Source organism: Thalassophryne amazonica, chromosome 3, assembly GCF_902500255.1.
Source record: "Thalassophryne amazonica chromosome 3, fThaAma1.1, whole genome shotgun sequence".
NCBI lineage: Eukaryota > Metazoa > Chordata > Actinopteri > Batrachoidiformes > Batrachoididae > Thalassophryne > Thalassophryne amazonica.
In genome coordinates this window covers 131,211,083-131,224,712 of record NC_047105.1, presented here as the reverse complement: position 1 = coordinate 131,224,712, position 13,630 = coordinate 131,211,083, and the positions used below count along the sequence as shown (strand labels likewise).

Genomic DNA, 13,630 nt, shown 5'->3' with positions numbered 1-13,630 from the left:
AATTTTTGATTTTTGATAGAGAATAAAGACGCTCAAACCTTTATTCTGATGAGCCAGACTCCAGAGCGCTGCAGAGAAAAACATCCAGGTCAGCTGAGACGTTCAACAGTGACTTGAACCGCCGTCACAAAATCACAGCGCAATAACAGAAATCGTCCCCGGTAACCAAGAAACCCAGTGGGTTGGACCGGCAGAGCCTCTTTGTCAAGGTCCCTGAAGAAGCTGTGTGGTGGACGGAGCGTCGACTGAATGGAGATGATTCCAGCATCGGACCTCACAGAGACCCGCTGCACTGCACATAGTAAGACCGGGCTATGATGTCTTTTAAATGGAATGGCTTTATTTAACTCTATTCAAAATCATTAATCTTCTCTTCAAAGTAAATTCCCTGTTACATTAGGACGTTTTTAACTCCTAAAACTCCCGCTATGAAACCAAATTATCTGAATGTCATATAATCAGTGCTCATTGAATGTCGTCATCATTAAATTGCTCACTGTGATATGTCCTGTTATTTAACTCCTGCCTGAGTTAAATAAATATCTTAAACGTGTGAAGTTGTCTGTGATTTTTGTATGGTTTTACAGAGGGTGTCGGACCTGACCTGCGGAGCTTACGCCTGAAATTTTGAGACTGATTTTAATATTTCCTATCGACTGACCCTAAAATCAATGATATTATAACTTTGTTATGATAACATTCAAGCAGTGATAGGTGGTGCCCCCTTTTCGAGGTAAAATTACCCAGAAGTGATAATTTCAAATATTCCAAACACATTATATTCTTCCTGTGGTTTCTTCCTACAGTAACTTTTTTTTTTTTTTTTTTTTTATTAAAGGCTGGTAGCACAAGTTGTGTGAAAAGACTGGGGTGGAAAAACTGATCTGACCCAAAAAATAATAATAATAATAAATTTTTTGGTGAGTAAATAGACCTGAAAATGCACCAGAATGCATCTGAGATCCCAAATTTTTCTGGGGGAGAACTCCTAGATCCCCCCCCCCCGGCAGGGACTTCGGGCTTTTGGCCCTTGCCAAATGTTTTCAGGGGTTTTTTTTTTTTTTTTTTTCCCCCCCCCCAGGTTTTTTTTTTTTTTCCCCATGGCCCATTCAGCTGCTCCCGTTTGTGGTTGGGGTCGCCATAGCGGATACAGTCAAATCCGCATTGGTAGTTGCCACAAGTTTTATGCTGAATGCCCTTCCTGACGCAACTCCAGTTTTACCTGGACAAACAGACACAGCCACTGGTGTTCCAAAGAGGTCTTCCATCCAAGTACTAAACAGGTCCTGCACTGATTAGCTTCTGAGATCTGACGGGATCATTCTTACACAGAGCAGATCAGCATTATTTACAGTGAGGAAAATAAGTATTTGAACACCCTGCGATTTTGCAAGTTCTTCCACTTAGAAATCATGGAGGGGTCTGAAATTTTCATCTTAGGTGCATGTCCACTGTGAGAGACATAATCTAAAAAAAAAAAAAAATCCGGAAATCAATGTTATGATTTTTTTTTTTTTTTTTTTTTTTTTTTTTTTTTTTTAGAATTTATTTGTATGTTACTGCTGCAAATAAGTATTTGAACACCTGTGAAAATCAATGTTAATATTTGGTACAGTAGCCTTTGTTTGCAATTACAGAGGTCAAACGTTTCCTGTAGTTCTTCACCAGGTTTGCACACACTGTAGCAGGGATTTTGGTCCACTCCTCCATACAGATCTTCTCTAGATCTTTCAGGTTTATAGTTTCAGCTCCCTCCAAAGCCTTTCTGTTGAGTTCAGGTCTGGAGACTGGCCAGGCCACTCCAGGACCTTGAAATGCTTCTTACGGAGCCCCTCCTTAGTTGCCCTGGCTGTGTGTTTGGGGTCATTGTCATGCTGGAAGATCCAGCCATGACCCCATCCATCCTCCCTTCAATACGGTGCAGTCGTCCTGTCCCCTTTGCAGAAGAGCACCCCCAGCGTATGATGTTTCCACCCCCATGCTTCACGGTTGGGATGGTTTTCTTGGGGTTGTTCTCATCCTCTAAACATGGTAAGTGGAGTTGATTCCAAAAAGCTCTATTCTGGTCTTATCTGACCACATGATCTTCTCCCATGCCTCCTCTGGATCATCCAGATGGTCACTGGTGAACTTCAAATGAGCCTGAACAAGTTCTGGCTTGTGCAGGGGGACCTTGCTGCCCTGCAGGATTTTATGAAAGGTGTCTCAAAACGTGCCGAGCAGGCCAAAGAGTGCGACACACAGGTAGCACCTGCAGATAGTCGGTCTACATCATCAAAAGTGACCTCTAGATATAAAAGTAGGTCTTCATCACAGTGTGGAAGCACAATTTCATCTTCTTCAGTCAGATTAAAAGCAGAAATGGAGTGGGCATCATTAAAGGCCAAGGCTGCAGCTTTAAAAGAAAAGTTGGCCATTGAACAGGAAGAAGCAGAGTGGCATGCTGAAAAAAGATGCAGGGAGGCTCAACTGCAAGCTGAGGAAAAACAGCAAAAAGCACAATTTGAGGCCTATCAAAAGAGGATAGAAGCTGCATTAAAGGCTAGGAAGGAAATGCACGCAATGCAGACTGCGTTTGGTGAGCCTGACACTAAATTGGAAGTTTTGCAAAAATATGAACACACACAGGAAGACAATAGTGTTCTTGAAATGGATGAGCAGGATGGTAAAACAGATACAAAACCTGTGTTTGAACTACCATCACAACCTGACTTACCAACATCCGGCATGAGACATAAATGGTCCTTCAGTTATTATTCATACGGCAACATCTGCGCCAAAGACGGATATGGAAGACCAGCCAGGACCAATGCTCAATGGGCTTTGCCAAGCCATCTCTCAACAAGCCAATGTCACAGAGTACCTTGTGAAGAATCCCAAAGCATCACTTCCTGATCTCACCATTCCAACATTCAAGGATGATCCACTGCAGTACAAGTGCTCTAAACTACATCCCACACTGTTGCACATGACCAATAAAGACTCAAAGGAAGAAACCGCAAAGGAAAGTGTTGAACAGCAATCTCTGTCAAGCACCCTTGTACAAACAACCGAAACTGTGTCACAGGGGCCGGTAAAGAAGATTGTGTGCTTTCAATTGTTCTGGTGTGTGTCAAGGCACAAAATGGAACAAAAACAGTGACAACATACACATTTTTGGATCCAGGTAGCTCAACTACTTTTGCTACAGAGTCACTGATAAACCAACTGGACATGAATGGACGCAATGTAAGCATCTGATTGTGAACAATGGGAAATGACTCTATTGTGAACATATGCATTGTGACTAGTCTGGAAATCAGCAGCTTGGACGACAACCAGTTTGTTGAACTTTCGGAGGTGTATTCACAGAAAGACTTTCCTGTAACTAAGGACAATATCCCTCGCCAACAGGATGTTGCTAGTTGGCCTCACTTAAAGTAAGTGAGAATTCCCACAGTCAAAACAGAGGTTGGATAACTCATAGGAGCAAATGTTCCCAAGGCAACAGCGTGGACAATGGACCATACGCCGTGAGAACAATATTAGGCTGGACAGTGAATGGACCACTCAGAGGTGGAAGCAATATAATGGAAGCAAATACACTGACAGGAGTCACTGCAAACCGCCTCTCAGTGGCTAGGCTGGATGAGCACTGGCAGCTACAATCCATGCAGGGCTTTCCTGATGCTGGACAAAACGAAGACATTGAGATGACCATCAGTTTATTAGCATGGTGTCACAATCTGCTATGCTTAAAGATGGTCATTACCTTTTTGCCTTCCATTGAGGGTAAAAAAGGCTTTGTGCATGCCAAACAACAGAACAGTTGCAGAGCAACGTGCCTTGAACTTACGGAAAAGATTCTCGAGAGACGTTAGGTTTTATAAAGAATACGTTGCATTCATGGACGACCTTCTCAAGAAAGGCTATGCGGTAATGCTCTGGCACTGAACACAAACCCACCATGGGGCGAATGTGGTATCTGCCTCACCCTGGAGTCAGACATCCAACCAAGCAGAAGCTACATGTTGTCTTCGATTGTGGCACAAGCTTTCAAGGAATGTCATTGAACCAGCAGCTACTGCGGGGGCCAGACCTAACAAGCTCGTTAGTGGGGGTCCTCATGAGGTTTCGACAAGAGCCTGTGGCAGTTATGGCTGATGTGGAGGCTGTGTTCCACAGAGTCGGTCAGCAGCAAAGACACAGATCTCCTCGGGTTTCTCTGGTGGCCTGACAGAAACTAGGATCTGGACCTTGTCAAACACAAGATGTTGGTTCACATCTTCGGTACAACATCATCACCATGTGTTGCAACATTTGCACTTCAGAAATGTGCAACTGATTTTGCAGACAAATTCGGTCAAGAGACAGCCAAAATAGTCAAGAAAATTTTCTATGTTGAAGACTGTCTCAAGTCACCTACTGATGACGATACAGCAATCAGCCTCTGTGCTGATTTGAGGAATATGTTGGCTAAAGGTGGATTTTGACTGACAAAATGGTTGAGGTGCTCAACTCAATCCCAGAAGAGGAAAGAACACAAGGGTTTCAAGAGCTGGACTTGGATGAGGATAACTTGCTGATGGAGAGAACTTTGGGCATCCAGTGGTGTGCTGAATCAGATCAGTTCAGGTTCAAGATCAGCCTCAAAGATCGACCACACACTAGGAGAGGCCTGCTTTCCCTTGTCAGTTCCATCTTTGACCCGATGGGTTTTCTCGCTCCAGTCATTCTGCCTGCCAAAAGAATCCTGCAGGATTTATGTTGGCAGGAGTACAGCTGGGATGAAGACCTGCCACACACTGTTGTTAAGAGTTGGAAAAAGTGGAGCTCAAGCTTGTCACAGCTCAAGAAATTTGGAGTGGATAGATGTGTCAAGTCAAAGCAGTTTGGTGCACCAGTTTACGCTCAGCTTCATCACTTTGCTGATGCAAGTGAAGATGCGTACGGCATAACAAGCTACCTAATGTTTCGCTCTGCAACTGGTGAATATCAGTCCAACTTGAGCATGGCCAAGATGAGGGTTGCACCCTTGAACTCTCCAACTAGGGATGAGCGAGTACACCACTATCTGTATCTGTTCAACCATCTAAATTATCTGTATCCGTATCTGTGCTTGTAGTGGGCGGGGCCTAAACCGGAAGTGGGGATGGTTTAACCCGAAATGGGTGGGGCTTAAATCATTACATTATTTTAAGTCTGAAATTGATGTGGATTGATAAGAGTTGCTATATTTATTGTTTATTTGAAAACTATTTACAGAACAGCCTCAAAATTGAGATTCAAATCAGTGTTTTTGATCACAAAAGTAAGAGAACTATTTACAGAACAAGTTTTTTATGAACTCAGAAGATGAATATTCTTAAGTGTCTGAATAACAGAACTGCCTCAGAATTGACATTCAGTGTAGTTGGAAATTATGAACTAAGTATGTATGAACAAAAGTTGTCATACTTAACAAAACTTATTTTTTAATTTTATGATCAAACTGATTTTTTTTTTAACTACCTAACGTTCTTGGCATTTTTTTTCCACACAAAGTGGAACAGTATTGATTAAGGTGTGTGTGTGTCTGAGTGACTGTGTGAGAGGGAGAGAGAGGTTGTTTGACCAATTTATTATTATGATCTGCAGTGAAAAAAATGTCAGATACTGCATATACAACCATATTCAATAAAAATATTAATATAGGCTACTTTGTGTGTTCAGCTATATGTGTGTAAGTGGTCTGTAAGACTGTTTGTTTATTTTTTAATAATCTGTACTATATTTTCCCATTGGAGGACCCACCATCAGCACGCTACCTTTTTTTTTTTTTTGAAGGAAGTTGGTTATGCGCCTAACTTCCTTGAGAAAAGGACAAAAACAAAGGACACAAACAGGCGGTTTATTTTTTATTTGTGATGAAATTAGATATTTTATTATATTTATTTATAGGGGAGGTGATGGTCTAGTGGTTAAGGTGTTGGGCTTGAGACCAGAAGATCCTCTGTTCAAATCACAGCCTGGCTGGAAAATCACTAAGGGCCCTTGGGCAATGTCTTTAATCCCCTATTGTGCCCGGTGTGTAGTGAGCGCCTTGTATGGGTGAATGTGAGGCACTATTTGTAAAGAGCTTTGAGCATCTGATGCAGATGGAAAAGTGCTAAATAAATGCAGTCCATTTACCATTTATTGAAATTTATATTTCGACGAACATAATATTCACCCTGGGGATGTATCACCCCACTCCTTCTTCAGGCAGAATTTCGCATGGCGGGCCCGGAGTGCTCTGACGGGCAAATACGGTATGTTTTCGTTATACATAAAAAGATGTTTCCTTGAGTAGCTACCATGTGGATTTAAATAAAATTTATAATCTCTCCTCTGATTTTTGTCTCTCTGAGCATCTGTAAGACCAAGCTCATTAGTGACATTATTCAGTACTCTAGATTTTTTTTGTGCTTGGTCCCCGGTCAGGGGGGAATCTATCTAATGCACCCATTTGGTACTGTATTAAATACCCCCCCCCCCCCCCCTATGGCCTGACATGGCAAATATTGCCATAATCCAATGCAGTCGGGAGGAAACGAGGCGTGGCCAGCTCTATCAGAACACAGAACTTTTGGAGTACCTCGTCCACACCTGCACAATGGCAACCAAAGCATATGTAGACAACAGGTGGATGACACAGACTGCTCTCAGACTGCCATAAAAGCCGCTGCAGACTGCACGATCTCCAAATGTCTGGATGGCAGCCCGGAGCGCTGTTTTCCTCACGTGTGTATGTGGCACACATGCGCTCCGCACATGATGTGAAAGCTGACCAGTGACTGGTTCAGACGGATTATGTGGAGTTGCTCTTCTCATTGAAAAAAATTATATCATTGGACCTACTTTACTGGAATGGAATGAACAATTTTTCATCTGTGCACCTAGAAAATGAAACAGCTCATATTTAGTCTTATGTATTTTAAAAGATTTCTGTTGATTCTGATTTTTTTTCTTAGCAGTGTCCATCTTGTTTTACCTTAAATCCTAAGTATTAATCCAATTAGTATTGGTATTTTCACATTATGTTGGATCCGATTTTAAGTATGTGTCAAATGTAAAACAAATCCACCTGATGTACATTTTCACTTTATCAGTTCCATCAGTACAATAACTTACTGTCATCAGGTCACACTCACCACTCGGATATTTTATTGTAATGAGTGTTGTTCGAACATTTATTGTTAATTTGTTTCTTTGCAGACATGCAGCTGTTGTTGATGATTAAAGAAGAAACTCTCCCTGAACACCAGAAATGGAATCTGAGTGTTGACCAGGAGGACATTAAAGAAGAAGAGAAGCTGTGGATAGGTCAGCAGGGAGAGCAGCTTCAGCAGCTGGAGGAGGCAGAGCTCACCAAGTTTGGTTTCACTGTGAAGAGTGAAAATGATGATGAAAATCCAGAGTCATTACAACTTCATCAAAGCCGAAGTGATGAGAGCACAGAGGCTGAGCCTGTAGCCAGCAGCTCATCTGTACACAGAACACTGATAGCAGAAGTTGATGAAGAGGATGATGGAGGAGCACAACCAGCCAGCAACTCGGGTCCAAACAGTCATTTACAACCAGATACCAGTGGCAGGAGTTCAGACAGTTCTGGAAGTGAGACTGATGACAGTTATGACTGGGAACAGGCCAGAGAACTTCAGACACATTTTAACTGTCAAAAAAATTCTAATGTTGTTAGTTCAAGCAACTGCAACATTGCTGACAAACAGTTTAATTGCTCTAAACATGGAAAAGCATCTGTTTACATGAACAACTCAGAACAACATAAGAGAAGGCAAGCAAGCGGAAAACCATTTAGCTGTTCTGATCGGAGTAAAAAACAAAAGGGCACCCTAATCACACACATAAGTCATACAGGACAAAAGCCATTTAGCTGTGCTGAGTGTGGTCAAAGATTTGGACGAAAGAGTAACCTGAACAGACACATGATAATTCATACAGGCCAAAAACCATTTGGCTGTTCTGAGTGTGGTACAAAATTTGGACTAAAGAGCAACCTGAAAGCACACATGATAATTCATACAGGGCTAAAACAATTTGACTGTTCTCAGTGTGGTCGGAGATTTGGACTAAAGAGGAACCTCACCAGACACATGACAACTCATACAGGACAAAAACAATTTGGCTGTTCTGAATGTGGTAAAAAATTTGGACTAAAGAGCAACTTGAACACACACATGATAGTTCATACGGGCAAAAAAACATTTGGCTGTTCTGAATGTGGTCAAAGATTTGGACGAAAAAGCAACCTGAACACACACATGATAGTTCATTCAGGAAAAAAACCATTTGGCTGTTCTGAATGTGGTCAAACATTTGGACGAAAGAGCAATCTAAATACGCACGTGATGGTTCATACAGGAAAACAAAGAAGAATACTTAAACCGCTTAAAGAAGATTTGTAAATCAGAATTGACACCAAAGAACAAGATCACAGCCATAAACCAGTTTGCCTTGCCTGTGGTAAACTATGGCTTTGGCATAGTAGACTGGCCACAGGGTGAGCTTAACAAGTTAGATACTAAAACTAGGAAGATGCTCACCCTGCATAAAATTACACACAGAAACCAATGCATGGATAGAATATATCTCCCACGTCGAGAAGGCGGCTTAGGTCTTATGGAGATCAATCAGGCTTATAGAGCATCTATAATAAGTATTGGGCAGTACTTAAAGAGTTCTCAAGAAGAAGTTATGAAAAAGGTTATGCAACATCATATTAAGACTATGCCACAACAGACCTCTATTATTAAATTGGCAGGAAACTTTGGAGGAGATCTCTTGCAAGAGAGAGAAAGCAATGATCTGACACCTGCAACAACACTAGCAAGACAGGCTAGGGAAAAATACAGCAAAAGAGAACAAAAACATTGAATGAATAGATGGAAACAGCACAAAAGGGCTGGCCGATTCCAAGAAGAACTCGAAAAGGAATACATAGACAAAGAAGGCTTACAAATGGAGAACTTGGTTTTGATGGAGAAAGAATTATAGTTGGAGCGCAACATCAGGGACTACTAACAAATGGCTTCAAAAAAATGGCAGGAATTTCACAGAATGATCAATGCCGATTCTGTCATGCAGCTGTTGAGAGTGTAAACCACTTAGTATCAGCATGTCAGATCCTCATGGCAGACGGACATTACACAAGCCGGCATAACAAGATCTGTAAATATCTACATTGGAAAGTATGCAAGGAACTGGAGGTGGAAGTAGAGGGACACGTTTGGGAGTATGAGCCAGCACCAGTCTCATCCAATGGAAAAGTGACTGTCTTTTATGACAAAGAGATCCCAGCAGGAAGACATATCGAAGGAGGTGCAGTAAAACCTGATATTGTCATTTGGAACAAGCAAGAGAAGACAGCAAAAATGATTGATGTGACAGTCCCCAATGACTATGGCCTGAATCGAGCTGAAAGGGAGAAAATCACGAAATACCAAGACCTTAAAAATGATCTACGAATAACGTGGTCATTGAAAGAAATTGATATCATACCAGTTGTGGTGGGAGCAACAGGGCTTATGAAGAAGAACCTGAAGAAATATCTTGAGGCAATCCCTGGTCACCCAAGTGCCCATGAGGTGCAGATATCCGCAGTTAAAGGAACAGTTACCATCTTGAAGAGAGCCCACGGATACAATGCCAGTAATGATTAATGATTAGGATGCAACTGTAGACCCCAGGTTTGGGGCCCACTGCTCTCTGTAAAAAATAAATTGAAGAGAAATAAAAGAAAAAAAAACATTTGGCTGCTCTGAATGTGGTCAGGGATTTGGACAAAAGAGCCACCTAAGCACACACATGAGAATTCATATACTCAACAAAAATATAAACGCAACACTTTTGGTTTTGCTCCCATTTTGTATGAGATGAACTCAAAGATCTAAAACTTTTTCCACATACACAATATCACCATTTCCCTCAAATATTGTTCACAAACCAGACTAAATCTGTGATAATGAGCACTTCTCCTTTGCTGAGATAATCCATCCCACCTCACAGGTGTGCCATATCAAGATGCTGATTAGACACCATGATTAGTGCACAGGTGTGCCTTAGACTGCCCACAATAAAAGGCCACTCTGAAAGGTGCAGTTTTGTTTTATTGGGGGGGGGGGGGGGATACCAGTCAGTATCTGGTGTGACCACCATTTGCCTCATGCAGTGCAACACATCTCTTTCGCATAGAGTTGATCAGGTTGTCAATTGTGGCCTGTGGAATGTTGGTCCACTCCTCTTCAATGGCTGTGCGAAGTTGCAGCGACGAACTGGAGTCAGGTCGAGACCCCGATGAGGACGACGAGCATGCAGATGAGCTTCCCTGAGACGGTTTCTGACAGTTTGTGCAGAAATTCTTTGGTTATGCAAACCGATTGTTTCAGCAGCTGTCCGAGTGGCTGGTCTCAGACGATCTTGGAGGTGAACATGCTGGATGTGAAGGTCCTGGGCTGGTGTGGTTACACGTGGTCTGCGGTTGTGAGGCTGGTTGGATGTACTGCCAAATTCTCTGAAACGCCTTTGGAGATGGCTTATGGTAGAGAAATGAACATTCAATACACGAGCAACAGCTCTGGTTGACATTCCTGCTGTCAGCATGCCAATTGCACGCTCCCTCAAATCTTGCAACATCTGTGGCATTGTGCTGTGTGATAAAACTGCACCTTTCAGAGTGGCCTTTTATTGTGGGCAGTCTAAGGCACACCTGTGCACTAATCATGGTGTCTAATCAGCATCTTGATATGGCACACCTGTGAGGTGGGATGGATTATCTCAGCAAAGGAGAAGTGCTCAATATCACAGATTTAGTCTGGTTTGTGAACAATATTTGAGGGAAATGGTGATATTGTGTATGTGGAAAAAGTTTTAGTTCTTTGAGTTCATCTCATACAAAATGGGAGCAAAACCTAAAGTGTTGCATTTATATTTTTGTTGAGTGTACATTCTCTAAAAAGTCAGTTGCATTAAAAGAAAATACAATACTTGAGCTAACTGGATAACTGGAAGATTGGCAGAATATCAAGCCTTAGTGAAAAAATTTTGCTGCACAAATCAGAAACAAGGACAAAATAAATACAAAACAGATAAACAAGTAGTTTGCAGAAAACACAAGTCTAGTCCACAGGAACATTGCAAAGGACACAATAGCATAACAGCCACCCGGGAGAGTAGAAGTTGAAAGATTCTGGTGACAAGTATTTGAAGACCCAACATCAGGAGACCGAGTGGATAAAAGTAGTAAAAGAAGAAAACAAACTGCAAAAAATGACAACAGCTGTAATAACTACAGAAATTAATATAGTAACTTCAAGGTATGTGGCATTGATAAAATCGCAAATCTTTGGTTGAAATGCTTGACAGCATTACACCACCACTATGCAGTGGCTTTCACCAACATACTGAATGGAGAAGAAGACAGGCCACACTGGCTAACTATTGGAAAGCCACGACGAAAGACCAAGGGTACGCAGCTACCCAACAGTTGCAGACCCATCTGTTGCTTAACAACAACATATAAACAGTTGACAGGAATTATAGCCGATGCAATTTACAAACATCTCTGGTGGCTACATGGAAAATGAACAAAGGCTGCATAAGGAAAAGATTAGGAACTAAATACCAGATAAATAATGTGATTCTGGAGGACTGCAAAAAAAGGAAGCGAAACCATAGTATGGCTTAGATTGTACCAATGGTGCTAGGTGACATTTTCAGTATGGCCACCATAGCAGCCATGTTTGACATCTGATCGGAATGCCTTGAACAAACTTTGGTACCCCCGTGGGTAGGAACATGTACACCAAGTTTCAGCTTCGTTGTTTCAGTGGTTTCTGAGATGATGTTGTTTAAATTGGCATTTGGAAAAGTGGGTGTGATCATGGTCCAGGGGTCACATCAAGGTCAAATTCAAAATGTTGCAAAACCTGTCCAATATGTTTTTAGGCTTGCTGATTGCTACCCATGTAGCAAATTGCAGCTCAGTTGTTACATAGGTGGCTGATAGATGGCTACATATGAGATTTTCAAGATGGCCACCATGGCTGCTACAACCCCTGGCAAAAATTATGGAATCACCGGCCTCGGAGGATGTTCATTCAGTCGTTTAATTTTGTAGAAAAAAAGCAGATCACAGACATGACACAAAACTAAAGTCATTTCAAATGGCAACTTTCTGGCTTTAAGAAACACTATAAGAAATCAGGAAAAAAAATTGTGGCAGTCAGTAACGGTTACTTTTTTAGACCAAGCAGAGGGGAAAAAAATATGGAATCACTCAATTCTGAGGAAAAAATTATGGAATCATGAAAAACAAAAGAACACTCCAACACATCAGTAGTATTTTGTTGCACCACCTCTGGCTTTTATAACAGCTTGCAGTCTCTGAGGCATGGACTTAATGAGTGACAAACAGTACTCTTCATCAATCTGGCTCCAACTTTCTCTGATTGCTGTTGCCAGATCAGCTTTGCAGGTTGGAGCCTTGTCATGGACCATTTTCTTCAACTTCCACCAAAGATTTTCAATTGGATTAAGATCCGGACTATTTGCAGGCCATGACATTGACCCTATGTGTCTTTTTGCAAGGAATGTTTTCACAGTTTTTGCTCTATGGCAAGATGCATTATCATCTTGAAAAATGATTTCATCATCCCCAAACATCCTTTCAATTGATGGGATAAGAAAAGTGTCCAAAATATCAACGTAAACTTGTGCATTTATTGATGATGTAATGACAGCCATCTCCCCAGTTAAATAGATTAAAAAAAAAATGCACACCAAGATCCTCCGCTGAGGTGCACATGCAGAAATACTAACTCAAATATAAAGAAAAAGCATAGCACACTCAAAATATTGATGTGTAGCCGCTGTTTTATTTCATAATAATTACGTTTCGGCCAAAAGGCCTTCATCAGATAGCAGCTTCCGTTGGACCAAGAGTTCAAAATTGTTTGACAACCCAGGTGCTTAAAATCCCCTCCAACGAGTGGGAGGTCCCAAGAGTGATGACACATAGTGATTTCAGCCCATTCTAAAAATAGAAGACAAGATTATGAAATGTTCAAAAGAAAAAACATCAGTATAAACAATACATGATTGCAAAAACATAATCACAAAAAACATCTTAAATCAAAGTTAATATTGAGTCCATGAGGAGTAAGAGTCTTCAAATGGTAGATCCAGAAGTGCTCTTTTTGACAGTAGCACTTCCAGGTTCCCTCCTCTTGGTGGCAGCATTACATGTTCAATGCCAATATATCTTAAGGAAGAGATCGGATGATTGAACTCCACAAAATGAGCTGCCACAGGATAATTTAAGTTTTTGCATCTTATTGTGCTCCTATGTTCTGCAATTCGTGTTTTTAAAGCCCTGCTTGTTTTTCCCACGTAGGCTTTTCCACATGGGCAGGTAATCATGTAGATAACAGATTTTGTATTGCAGGATGTGATGCCTCTGATGGGTATGACTTTACCACTGTGGGGATGTTTAAAACTGTTACAGCAATAGGTGTAGTTACATTGACTACAACCTCCACACCTGAGATTACCATCAGGGATAGGAGTCGACATAATTTGGCCTGTTTTTGGTGGAGAAGGAGGAAGATAGGAA

At 41.5% G+C, this 13,630-nt stretch overlaps 2 long non-coding RNA genes across 2 annotated transcripts in view; one reads left to right on the top strand and one right to left on the bottom strand.

The window, feature by feature from the left end:
• Positions 1-7,963, bottom strand: part of LOC117507632 — a 32,054-nt gene extending 24,091 nt beyond the window's left edge. The window contains exon 1 of the long non-coding RNA XR_004559800.1: positions 7,866-7,963. This is a non-coding gene — a long non-coding RNA (uncharacterized LOC117507632). The remainder of the gene's footprint in view (positions 1-7,865) is intronic.
• Positions 165-11,632, top strand: LOC117507634. Its single transcript, XR_004559802.1, has 3 exons — positions 165-177; positions 4,605-4,614; positions 11,510-11,632. It is a non-coding gene; the product is annotated as an uncharacterized LOC117507634 (long non-coding RNA).
• Positions 11,633-13,630: the final 1,998 nt, after the last annotated feature.